This window comes from Muntiacus reevesi, chromosome 2, assembly GCF_963930625.1.
Source record: "Muntiacus reevesi chromosome 2, mMunRee1.1, whole genome shotgun sequence".
Classification (NCBI taxonomy): domain Eukaryota; kingdom Metazoa; phylum Chordata; class Mammalia; order Artiodactyla; family Cervidae; genus Muntiacus; species Muntiacus reevesi.
This window is the reverse complement of record NC_089250.1, coordinates 279,722,771-279,735,127: the sequence shown is the minus strand read 5'-3', so window position 1 is coordinate 279,735,127 and position 12,357 is coordinate 279,722,771. Positions and strand designations below refer to the sequence as shown.

Genomic DNA, 12,357 nt, shown 5'->3' with positions numbered 1-12,357 from the left:
GTTGCTTTCTCGACTGCAACGAGGCAAAAGGCTGCAATTAACTTTATATCATTTAGAGATGTTTAGTTTACCTGAGTCAACTTTTTAGAGTTACTACTGTATGAAAATTGTACAAAAGGAGCTTCTTTAGTGGAATTTGGGGACATCTCAGTTCTATTTCCTTCCATCCTGTGTATGACAAGCAGTTTCAGGATTGTCTTGGAAAGTTCCTGTCCTGAGGGTTAAATAAGCTTGTTTTTCCCCCTCCCCTCAAGACGCTGTTTGCTTATACTGGGACATATACTGAGTTCATAAACTGGGTGTTAGAGTTAGGCATCATTGTAGGGTTGTCCAAAATTCCAGATTCTTTTGAATGGCAACTGAGATGAAATACATGTCAGTTTAAAATCTAATACTGTATGTTTCTTGCCTGTTGTTACCAAATGTCAATTTTAACTTTTATTCAAATTACTTGGTTTTATGTTGGCATTTATTTTGCTGTTGTTCAGTCACTCAGTTGTGTCCAACTCTTTGTGACCCTGTGAACTGCAGCACACCAAGCTTCCTTGTCCTTCATCATCTCCCAGAGCTTGCTCAAACTCATGTTCATTGGTTCGGTGATACCATCCAACAATCTCCTCTTTCACCCCTTTCTCCTCCTGCCTTCAATCTTTCCCAGCATCAGGGTCTTTACAATAACTTGGCTCTTCGCATCAGGTGGCAAAAGTATTGGAGCTTTATCCTCAGCATCAGTCCCTCCAATGAGTATTTACTGTTGATTTCCTTTAGGATCACCTGGTTTGATCTCCTTGCAGTCCAAGGGAATCTCAAGATTCTTCTCCAACACCACAGTTGAAAAGCATCAATTATTAAACACTCGGCCTTCTTTATGGTCCAACTCTCACATCCACACACCGACTATGGGAAAAACCATAGCTTTGACTATAGCGACAATTGTGGGCAAAGATTTTATCTCCCATAAATACTCCTTCCCATTGATAGTTAGTATTTGAGTCCAAGATATTCTACCACTACATTATAGTGAAGTATATAGGTAATATGTAATGTTTATTGCAAGTAGTTTTACCTTCGTACTATCTCCTTAAGGACATACAAAGTTCTGTATTTTCAAGTCACTTGAAGTGTTTTCCTTGCACATAGAGACCACCATTCATTTTTTTAAATTTGTAAACATAGTGTCTTTAAATCATCTACTTTACTTTAATATTGTTTTATAACTATATGAAATAGGTACTCTTGTACAAATACAACATTCTAACCAAGTTTCTTCCTTCAACGTCTAGCTTTAGGATTTGCCTGGTGGTCCAGCGGTTATGACCCACCCGCCGATGCCGGAACACAGGTTCAAACCCTGCTACAGGAAGATGCCAATGTTGTGGGTAACTAAGCGCATGCAACTCCTGAATCCCAAACACCTGACCCTGTGCTCCTCAAGAATAGAAGCCACTGCAGTGAGAAACCCCTGGGCCACAAAGAAGACCCAGTGCAGCCAAAAATAAATAAATAAACAAAAGAAAAACTTCTGGTGAATGAGGAAAAAAGGTCTAGATTTAAATTCTCCCCTACTCTGTGCAAACACATGTTCCTTGTCTGAACAGTCATGCTTCCCTACATTTGGGAATACTCAAGCACACTCTAGACACAGTTTTGTACCCAGCTTTTCAATGCATCTGGGACATAACTGTAGATAAGAGGGTAGAGAGCCTTTCCATTCACTTTACACATGTACAAAACTCTGTTGCTCATTCAGGGCCTAATGCATTCACTCACATCCTAGAAATAGACATTATGCATTTCCAAGTAGAACCAGGATCTTCAGGAGTAAAATCTCCACCCATAAACACATACTTGATGCTCATCTAAACTGGGAAAGGATGTATCAGCCATAGCACTGGGGAATACTGAGCATGGTGGTGGTGGGAACAGACTTATTTTTGTTTCTTGAACTACTCATTTCTCAGGTTCCAACTAATATCACTGTCCCATAGATACCAATAGGATGGCTTTTTCAAAGTGGGAAGTGGGAATTATCTTAGTCACTCAGATGGGAGTGGGGATCCTTGGGAACTCATTCCTCCTTTGTGTTTATAACTTCACTTTGCTCACTGGACGCAAGGTGAGACCCACAGACTTGATTCTCAATCAACTCGTCTTCGCCAACTCCTTGGTGCTTTTCTCCAGAGGCATCCCTCATACAATGGCAACTCTTGGATCCAGGATTTTCCTGAGCGAGGCTGGATGTAAATTTCTCTTCTATTTTCAAAGGGTGAGCAGAGGGATTTGCCTTAGCATGACCTCCCTCCTCAGTGCCTTCCAAGCCATTAGACTTTGCCCCCAGTTCTCTAGGTCGCTGGATCTCAGAATGAGATCACCAACGTTCATGGCCTTCTGCTGCTTCCTTTGCTGGACCTTGAATGTTCTGATAAATATCTCTCTTCCTTTCCTTATGACTAGTCCAACTCACATTGAAAACCTCAGTGTAAGGGTGAATTATGGATACTGTTCCACGTTGAATCCAAACAGAAATGTAAGGTTTGTATCTATGGCCTTATACTTCACAACAGACTTTGTATGTTTGAATCTCATGGTCTGGGCTAGTGGCTCCATGGTTGTTTTCCTGCTCAGGCACAAGCAGCGAGTCCAACACATTCACAGCAACAGCCATTCTTCCAGAGCTTCTGCTGAGGTGAGAGCCACATCCACCATCCTGATCCTTGCGAGCTCCTTTTGCCTACTGTACTCACTGTCTGCTCTTTTGTCCATTTGGATGATTCTATTTCCTATTCCGGGCCAGTGGCTGGTGGATACCTCTATATTTCTGTCTTTGTGTTTCTCAACAGTCAGCCCCTGTGTGTTTATTTACCGTGATACCCATGTCACTCATAAAACAGCTTTGTCATCTTGGAGGTGAGGAAAACACTTCCTGCTAATTTGGCTGTGACCATTTGACTCTATTCTCTATAGAAAACTCAATTTCCTTCCCATATTTGTTAATGTTTAGTTTCCTAAGAATTTTCAGTCTGCTCTTCACAGTTTTGTTTCCTGTAGTTTATCTTGAATCTCATAGCACGATAATTGGATATGATGCTCGATATGATTTCAATGTTCTTAAATTTACTGAGTATCACTTTGTGTCCCAGCATGTCGTCAATACTACAAAATGCTCCTCGTGCGTATGACAAAGTGAATTTTGTTGCTTTTGGATAAAATGCTCAATAAATATCAATTAGGTTCACCCAGTCTAAAGTGTCATTCAAAGCATATATTTCCTTATTGATTTTCTGTCTGGATGATCTGCCCATTGATGAAAGTGGGAGTGATAAACAACCCCCATTGTCATTGCATTAATGTCAAGTTCTCCCTTTATGGCTGTTCAATTCAGTTCAGTCGCTCAGTTGTGTCTGACTCTTTGTGACCCCATGAACTGCAGCACACCAGGCCTCCCTATCCATCACCAACTCCCAAAGTTTACCCAAACTCCCATCCATTGAGCTGGTGATGCCATCCACCCATCTCATCCTCTGGTATTCACCTGATATATTTAGGTCCTCCTCAATAGGGGGATGCAGCTATATTTACAGTTGTTATAGATTCTTGAATTAAACCCTAGTCATTGTGTAGTGCCCTCCTGTATCTCTATACCAGTCTTCACTTTAAATTCTATTGTCTGGTATGAATATTGCTCCTCCAGCTTTCCTTTCATTTTCATTTCTGTGGAATACTTTTTTCCCCTCCCATTACTTTCAGTCTATGTGCATCCCTAGATTTGATGTGTGTCTCATAGACAGCATATATATGGGTCTTATTTCTGTAGCCATTCAACTAGTCTATGTGTTTTGGTTGGATCATTTAATCCACTTACATTTAAGGTATTTATCAATATGTTATTATTGCCACAATTTTCAGATTATTCATAAAAGAGTATATTTTATGTAGGTGGAAACAATTATGTCCGAAATGTTTATCTGGAGAAGAGGTCTAATATTGTTGGTGAATATTTATACCATCAAACTAGCTGTGTTAGCTTCAATAACAGAAAAGTTCAGGAAGGTTTCAAGTAGTCTCAGAGGAAAATTTTGGAGACAGTGTGGACAAAAATCTCTCACTTTGCAGATTTTTTGGTGTGTGTATTGTGAGGCGAGCAGAAGTAACGCAACTTAGATTAGAAATAGGCCTTCCTACTTGGTAAGATTTTCAGGTACCTCTCGCTTAACAATGACCACTGTTTGCCAATTGGAACCAATTAGCTTTCACTTAACACTGACCGATATTTGCCAATTAGGAAATTAGGAACGGGGTGGAAACCCCCAGGAAAGTCCCATGCGCGCGAAAGTATTGACCAATGAAATTGTTTTGCAAACGTGTAACCAATCTGCTTCTCGCCCTATAAATTTGTGTAACAGCTTGGGCTCGGCGCTCTGTGACTCGCACCACTGCGTTGGTTGTGGCATAGAGTCCTGACTCGAGTCAGTAATAAGCTTCCCTTCCTGCGAGTTGCATTGTCTTGGAAGCCTTCTCCCTTCCCACTCGGGGATTTGGACATCGGGCAAAACATTTGGGGGCTCGTCCAGGATCCCTTTACCGGGGGAAGAGAACACTTCCTGGACAGAGGGGAGGGATAGATAATAGCACCCGTGCTCAGGAAAACTCAGGGGGCCTGAAATCCCAGCGCTGTGTTGTCAGCTGTCCATGTGTTTGTCTTTGGTGTGTGTGCTGGCATTGTCTCAGGCAGGACATGAAGCCCAGAGTAATTCTGGTGCCCTGCTGTGAAGCATGAAGGTAATCGGCACAGGAAGTCGAGAGTAATTCCGGGGCCCTGCTGTAAAGCAGGAAGGTATCTGGCACAGGAGAAAGCTTTCTCCAGGTGGTGTAAGGCCGAGGCCAGTGAGCACGCTGGAAGGCAGCCGGCTCTGTGGGAAGGAGAGTTCCTCTCCTGATCCCGAGTCTGGTCAGGGGGCCTGAAAACCTAGCGCTGTGTTGTCGGCCGGCGTTTGTCGGTCTGTGTGTTTGTCTTCGGCTGTCCGTGTTTGTCCGTGTTTGTGTGTGTGCCGGCATTGTCTCTGGTCTTACTCCTACCCTGACTCGAGTTTCGGTGAACAGGAGAACGGTTGTGGGCGCAATTGATGAGTCCCGGCCAGGGCTATCCTCTGGCGGACCCTGAAGGCCCTACAGTAAGTGAGCCTCAGTAACTAGAGCCCAGCCAGGTGAAACTCTCCTTTCACTACGATTGTCAGCAGCTGTTGTGGGAGCGAATTCTGGTAGAAGCGCGGAAACGGGTCCCAGGGGCCGACGGGAGGCCAACCGCCCAGCCTCATCTCGTGGACGAGGGGTTTCCTCTGTTGCGGCCTAACTGGGATTTTGAGCGAGCGGAAGGTAGGGAGCGTCTCCGAGTGTCCCGCCAGACTCTGATGGCTGGCCTGTCGGCCGCAGCAAGAAAGCCGAAATTTAGTAAGGCAAGAGCCCACTGAGAGCCCGGCAGCCTTCCTAGAGAGGCTGATGGAAGCTTTCAGGCAATATACACCTATGGACCCCCAGGCTGAGGAGGCAGCGCTGCAGTTCTGTTAGCGTTTGTAAATCAGGCAGCCCCAGATATTAGGAAGAAGTTACAAAAGATAGGGGGATTGGGAGAACAGACGATACAGGATTTACTAAAAGCAGCTGAAAAGGTATATAATAATAGGGAGACCCCAGAAGAAAGGGAAGAACGAATTCGACGGAAGGAAAGGGAATTAGCTGAGAAGATCAGGAAGGAAGATAGAACGAGGGAAAACCAGAAGAACCAGAGGGAGCTAGCCCAGATTCTTTTTACAGAATTGAGGGAACCTCGAGACCCCTGGACGGGAGAAAAACAGAAACCAAAAAGGCAGGCCCGAAAGAAAGATCAGTATGCCTACTGCAGAGAACAGGGGCACTGGAAAAATGAGTGCCCTAAGAGGGACCTGAGGAGAGGTATGACCCAGAGAGAGAGAATCTCCCCTGGAACTCGAGTTTTATATGCAGGGGAAGACAGTGACTAGGGGAATCAAGACTCGGCACCCCTCCCCAAGTCCTGGGTAACCACAGAACGAAAAGGAGATCTGGGGACCCACCAGGTGTCCCATTCGTTTTTGGTGATACCAGAATGCCCAGCCCCTCTACTTGGAAGAGACTTGTTGTGGCCGATGGCATTCCCTGTGGATATGTTGGATAATTGCAGTCATGAGGAACTGGAAAATTCTGCTGAAGATTACATGTTAGATCTGAGGTATGGGGACCCTGAAAATCTGCAATGTTTTTGTATAAGCCTGTCAAATGTAGGCTTTGTACCTCTCTATAGTGGAGATCAGACCCAGAAAGTTCTTGCTGTTTTTGCACCTGAGGATTCACTCACAGCTGTGGCACTTTACCTTGCTGATCAGTGGTGGGCTATTGATGATATTGTGAAAACATCAGTCCCTTCTAGAGAGAGGCTTAAGCAGGTGAGAAGTCTTGGGGAGAGAGTGGTTAAAGCAGGAAATGGAGAGAAATGAGATCCCATTCCTGTGTCGTAGCAGTAGATTTTGTGGAAGAAAGGAGAGGCCACTGGGTTTTATTCAGTTATAGAGCTGGGGGAATGACAGTCATGGACATGTCTTATCCCTAGCCTTAAGAGATGAATAAATACCCGTTGGCCTGGGCTGAAATGGCAGGGATGGGACTGGCCAAACAGACATCCGGTCGTCATCCAGCTAAAGGCTTAGGCAACTCCTGTGAGGGTGAGACAGTACCCCATGAGCCAGGAAGCTCGGTGGAGGATTACTCCCCACATTCGACGTCTCATGGATGCCAGAATTCTCAAGCAGTGTCAATCCCCTTGGCAGAAGCCTTACTACCGATGAAGAAGGCAGGGGGGACAGATTACCTGCGAGAAGTCAACAAACGGGTGGGTGACATACACCCCACTGTCTCTAACCCGTATACCCAGGAAGGTCTGCTGCATACCCAGCAGTCTGCTGTCTGAGTACACTTGGTACACTGTGTTGGACTTGAAAGATGCCTTCTTCAGCCTACCCCTGGCGGTCTAGAGCCAGGAGGTATTTGCCTTTGAGTGGACCAAGGGGGAAGGCCAACTGGTAATCCCACAGAGGTTCAAGAGGCTGAGTGAGGACCTCTACGAATATCGGACTTGCCACCCAGAGGTCCATCTGCTACAGAATTAATATCCCGGCAAGAGGTCACCTGTTTGGGGTATAAGATCAGGCAGGGACAAAGGTGGCTAACCCAGGACATGAAGGCCCAGGACCCCCTGCCAGGTGAGAGAGTTTCTGGGGACTGTTGGATATTGCAGACTGTGGATCATGGGGTTTGCTGAGAAGGCCCGGCCCTTGTATGAGGGAAGTAAAGAGACTCAAAACTGGACTTGGACTGAGCCAATGAAACAGGCTTTCCAGACACTCAGACGGGCCCTCCTAGAAGCCCCACCCCTCGACCCTGCCTAACTCAAATAAGCCGTTCCAGCTGTTTGTAGCTCCATGATTGCAGCGAGATACTGGCTGAGGCCCTGGCGGCACGAAAAGACTTAACTGATGTACCCCTAGACAAGAGTGAGCTAGTATGGTTCACCGATGGGAGCAGCTATGTAAAAGATGGACAAAGGAAAGTGGGAGCTGCCGCGGTAGAAGAGCACAGTTGTGAATATGGCTCCGCAAAGTTTTATGCACTGTGTGGCTTTGGTGGGGACTTAAGCTGTGGTCTGATACACACTGCTGTTGTTCCTCTGGATTTAGTGAAATGCCTTATGCAGGTGGACCCACAGAAGTACAAGGGCATTCTTAATGTATTTTCAGTTACACTCAAAGAGAATGGTTTCCGTGGTTTGGCCAAAGAATGGGCACCGACCCTCATTGGCTACTCCCTGCAGGGGCTCTGCAAGTTTGGCTTTTATGAAGTACATGCTTGGAGAGGAGAATGCCTATCTGTGGTGCACATCACTGTATTTGGCTGCCTCTGCCAGTGCTGAATTCTTTGCTGACATTGCTCTGGCTCCTATGGAAGCTGCTAAGGTTCGAATTCAAACCCAACCAAGTTATGCTAACACTCTGAGGGATGAAGCTCCCAAAATGTATAAGGAAGAAGGCTTAAAGGCGTCTAACAAGGGGGTTTCTCCTCGTTGGATGAGACAGATACCATACACCATGATGAAGTTTGCCTGCTTTGAACGTACTGTTGCTGATTCCGTGGTGTCTGTGTTGCATAAAGAGAAGGGTAGCAGTGCCCCTCAGGTCTTCAAGAGACTTGGATTTAGAGGTGTATGGAAGGGACTGTGTGCCCGCATCATCATGATCGGCACTCTGACTGCACTATCTATGATTCTGTGAAGGTCTACTTCAGGCTCCCTCGCCCTCCTCCCCCTGAGATGCCAGAGTCTCTGAAGAAGACACTCAGGAGATAAATGAAAGCAAATATGTACTGAATCTGCGTGTTGATCAGTGTTTGAGGAAAATACAACTGGACGAGAGATAATCCAGGCTTGCAAAGCGTGCCAGATGATGACGACAGGGATAAAGCAGCACACGGGAATGAGGTACCGAGGGGAAGAGCCAGGGCAACACTGGGAGATAGATTTCTGAAGACACTCAGTAGATAAATGAAAGCACTGAGTGAAGACCAGGATCTGTTGGTTCTGGTAGATACCTTCTCAGGGTGGGTGGAAGCCTTCCCCACTAAGGGGGAGACAGCCATAGTGGTTGCTAAAAAGATCTTAAAGGAGATAGTGGTTAGGTACGGGCTGCCGGTGACTATGGGCTCTGATAACGGACCTGCCTTTGTGAGCCAGATTGTACAAGGGCTGGCCCAAGCTCTGGGGACAAAATGGAAGTTACATTGTGAATATAATCCCCAGAGCTCAGGACAGGTTGAGAGAATGAATCGGACTCTAAAAGAAACTTTGACGAGGTTGGCAATAGAGACTGGTGGGAGCTGGGTGACCCTCCTTCCCTTCGCACTCTTTCAGGCACGTAACACCCCTTATAAGCTGCCCTTTTGAGTTTCTGTATGGAAGACCGCCTCCTGTGTGTATTAAAACCTAGATGCAAAGGCCCTTATGTTGTTCTCCTTACCACTCCTACTGCTGTCAAGGTCGACGAGATTGGACCCTGGGTTCACTGCAGTCACGTGCGGCAAGCCACACCGGAAGAGCAGGAAAAAGCGCGAGCAGAATGGAAGACGAGTCCTCACCCGTACTGAAACTCGTCCGCCGGGAGGTCTCCTAACTCTCCTGCTGATCAGCGACGGGAAGACTCATGAGCTGCTCAACGAGATCTCAGGACTCTACCCTCCTGGGTCCATTTATAGTGTCAGTGGCCCAAGATGGAGAAGAGGAAGATTCCTCTACTTGAACAACAGACAGGGGGGAATGTGAGGCGAGCAGAAGTAACGCAACTTAGATTAGGATTAGGTCTTCCTACTTGGTAAGATTATCAGGTAGCTCTCGCTTAACAATGACCACTGTTTGCCAATTAGGACCAATTAGCTTTCACTTAACACTGACCGATGTTTGCCAATTAGGAAATTAGGAACGGGGAGGAAACCCCCAGGAAGTCCCATGCAGGAAAGTATTGACCAATGAAATTGCTTTGCAAACGTGTAACCAATCCGCCTCTCATCCTATAAATTTTAATTATATATAACAAGAAATTTGTCATTTAAACACTTTTCAAGTATACAATTAAGTGGCAATAAATATATTTGCAATGCTTTGCATCTACCACCACTAGCTTGCAAGAAAGATCAAGCCAGATGGAGAATGCATACCCATAAAGGAATAATTCCCCATCTCCCTCTCGGCCCAGGCTCAGGAAATCTCTGATCTACTTTCAGTTAGTGCAAGCTTGTCTAGTTTAGATATTCCTTATAAGTGGCATTATACATTATTTATTTTTATGTCTTGATTTAACTGTTAAGGCTGTGTTCAAGGTTTACCATATTGCAGCATGAGTCAGAACTTCAACGCTTTTAATTACTGAATGATATCCCAGAGAATGAATGTACCACCCGTTAGAAATCCATTCTTGTGTTAATGGACACTTGAGTTGTTTCCAACTTTTGGCTATTATAAATAATGCTGCTATGACCTCTGGTGCACAATAATGTGTTTGTGTCTGGGCTTTCAATTCTTGCAGGTTTATTCCCAGCAATGGGGGTCCAGAGAAGAGGGTCCTTGTGGGAATATAACAGTACAGATGAGACATTTCAGCTCATCACTGGAGAAAAAAAAATGAACATTGAGCACATTGAAGAGAGTAAGAGAATCAGTTTGACTCTCCTGTCAGCCCTCCCCAAGAAGTACAACCAACTCCAAGAGAGGCCTTCTCAGTTGCGATTTCTCCTGTAGGGGAGAAGGAGAGCGTGTGAGGAAGTGCCTGCTCCCCCAGCTGCTCAGGACGCTCAGTTCCCATTGCAAGGCGGCTCATGTCTCTCTCATCTTAATCAGCGTGTTAAGTTGTGAGCTGCAAGATTAAGGGATGGGGAGTGTCTGGGAGAACAACTCAGGACAGAACACATAAAAAGGGACTCAAGGACGTCCCTCGTGGTCCAATGGTTAACACTCCACAATTCCAATGCAGGATGCATGGGTCCAATCCTGGTCAGGGAACTAAGATCCCACATGTCCCGGGGAGCAAGGCCAAACATTTTTCGTTAAAAGCCGCTCAGATCCCCCTAAGCATGATTCAACTCTATCTTACATAAGATTTCTATGTAAAATGTTATGCTTCTACTTCTGCATACACTACACCACGCTCACCACCAAAAGTTTAATATCCACTTATCACATACTGTGGACCACTTTTATCCATTTGTCCCTCCCCCCCACCTCTTCCCTTCTGGTAATTGCTAATCTGTTCTCTGTCTATACATTTTGGTTTTTGTTTGGTGTGCTAATTTATTTTTTTTCCATTCCATATATGAGAGGAATCTTATTTTATGATCTTTCTCCATCTGATTATTTCACTTAGTACAGAACCCTCAAGGTCATCCATGTTGTCACAGATGACAACATTTCATATTTCTTATGGCTATTAACAGTGTTCCATTGTGTGTGTGGCTATTCACGGTCTATTGTGTTCCCATACAGCCCTAACTTTTTAACAAAGGATTTATGTAACCTGCAGGGGAGTTGCCTATAGGAGCCCCCCTCCCCAATATTGTAGTCTGGGAGAACACCATTCAAGTACCTCTTGAATCAGTGCCAGCCCAGCCACAGTCCTGCCGCTGCTAAGTCACTTCAGTCCTGTCCGACTCTGGGCGACCCCATAGACGGCAGCCCACCAGGCTCCTCCGTCCCTGGGATTCTCCAGGCAAGAAGATTGGAGTGGGTTGCCATTTCCTTCTCCAATGCATGAAACTGAAAAGTGAAAGTGAAGTTGCTCTGTCGTGTCTGACTCTTAGCGACCCCGTGGACTGCAACCTACCTGGATCCTCCATCCATGGGATTTTCCAGGCAAGAGTACTGGAGTGGGGTGCCATTGCCTTCTCTGCCACAGTCCTAACCAATCCCAAATAAACATCTCTATTTCGATCGGGTCTCTGTTCATGAAAATTTTGGTTAACATGCCTCACCTCTTCAAAATCTTGGCTGAACTATCATCTTCCCTATTTTCCAGGTGGAAGTCCTCAGTTTGGCTTGAATAAAACTGTTTTCTTTTCCTACTGTGTGCTGAGTGTGCCAAGTCACTTCAGTCCTGTCTGGCTCTTCGCAAACCTAAGAACTGTAATCTGCCAGGCGCCACAGTCCTTGGGATTCTCCAGGTAAGAATACTCGAGCAGATTGCCATTTCCTTCTCCAGGGGATCTTCTCAACCCACGGGCCGAATCTGTGTCTCTTATGTCTCCTTCACTCATAGCTGGTTCTTCAACATGGGCACCAGTGATTATCTCTATTGACATGAGATAATGAGAAGACAGCATTGTTTTTTATGTACTGGATCTCAGTTTTTCTGTCTGGCTCCATGTTCTGTGAGTCTTTAAAAATATTCCACAGGAGAGCTGTTCCCGAGGTATTTCTGCAATTTTCAATAGAAAACACTATAATCAATAATAATTGCTTTCAATGAATTGTACAGTCTGCAACTATTTTTCAAAGATAATTTCAACTCCCTCTGAAAGTATTGTCACCGAAATGACAGGTGGCAGGATAATCACTTCCCAATAAGGCGATGACAGAATGGTATTCCAAACCTTTATCTTGGTTGGGTTCAGATGCCCTTTCCACCTCTGCACAGATGCTGTCTGGGAACACACGGTTCTGATTGAGAATGTTATTTGGTAAGTGTCTCTTTTTTAGTCAAGGGTCAGATTCGTAGGATAACTATATCACAGAAAATTCCGTTTGAAACACCA

At 45.4% G+C, this 12,357-nt stretch overlaps 1 pseudogene; it reads left to right on the top strand.

The window, feature by feature from the left end:
- Positions 1-6,853: 6,853 nt before the first annotated feature.
- LOC136157714 (solute carrier family 25 member 3 pseudogene) lies at positions 6,854-8,410 on the top strand (annotated as a pseudogene).
- Positions 8,411-12,357: the final 3,947 nt, after the last annotated feature.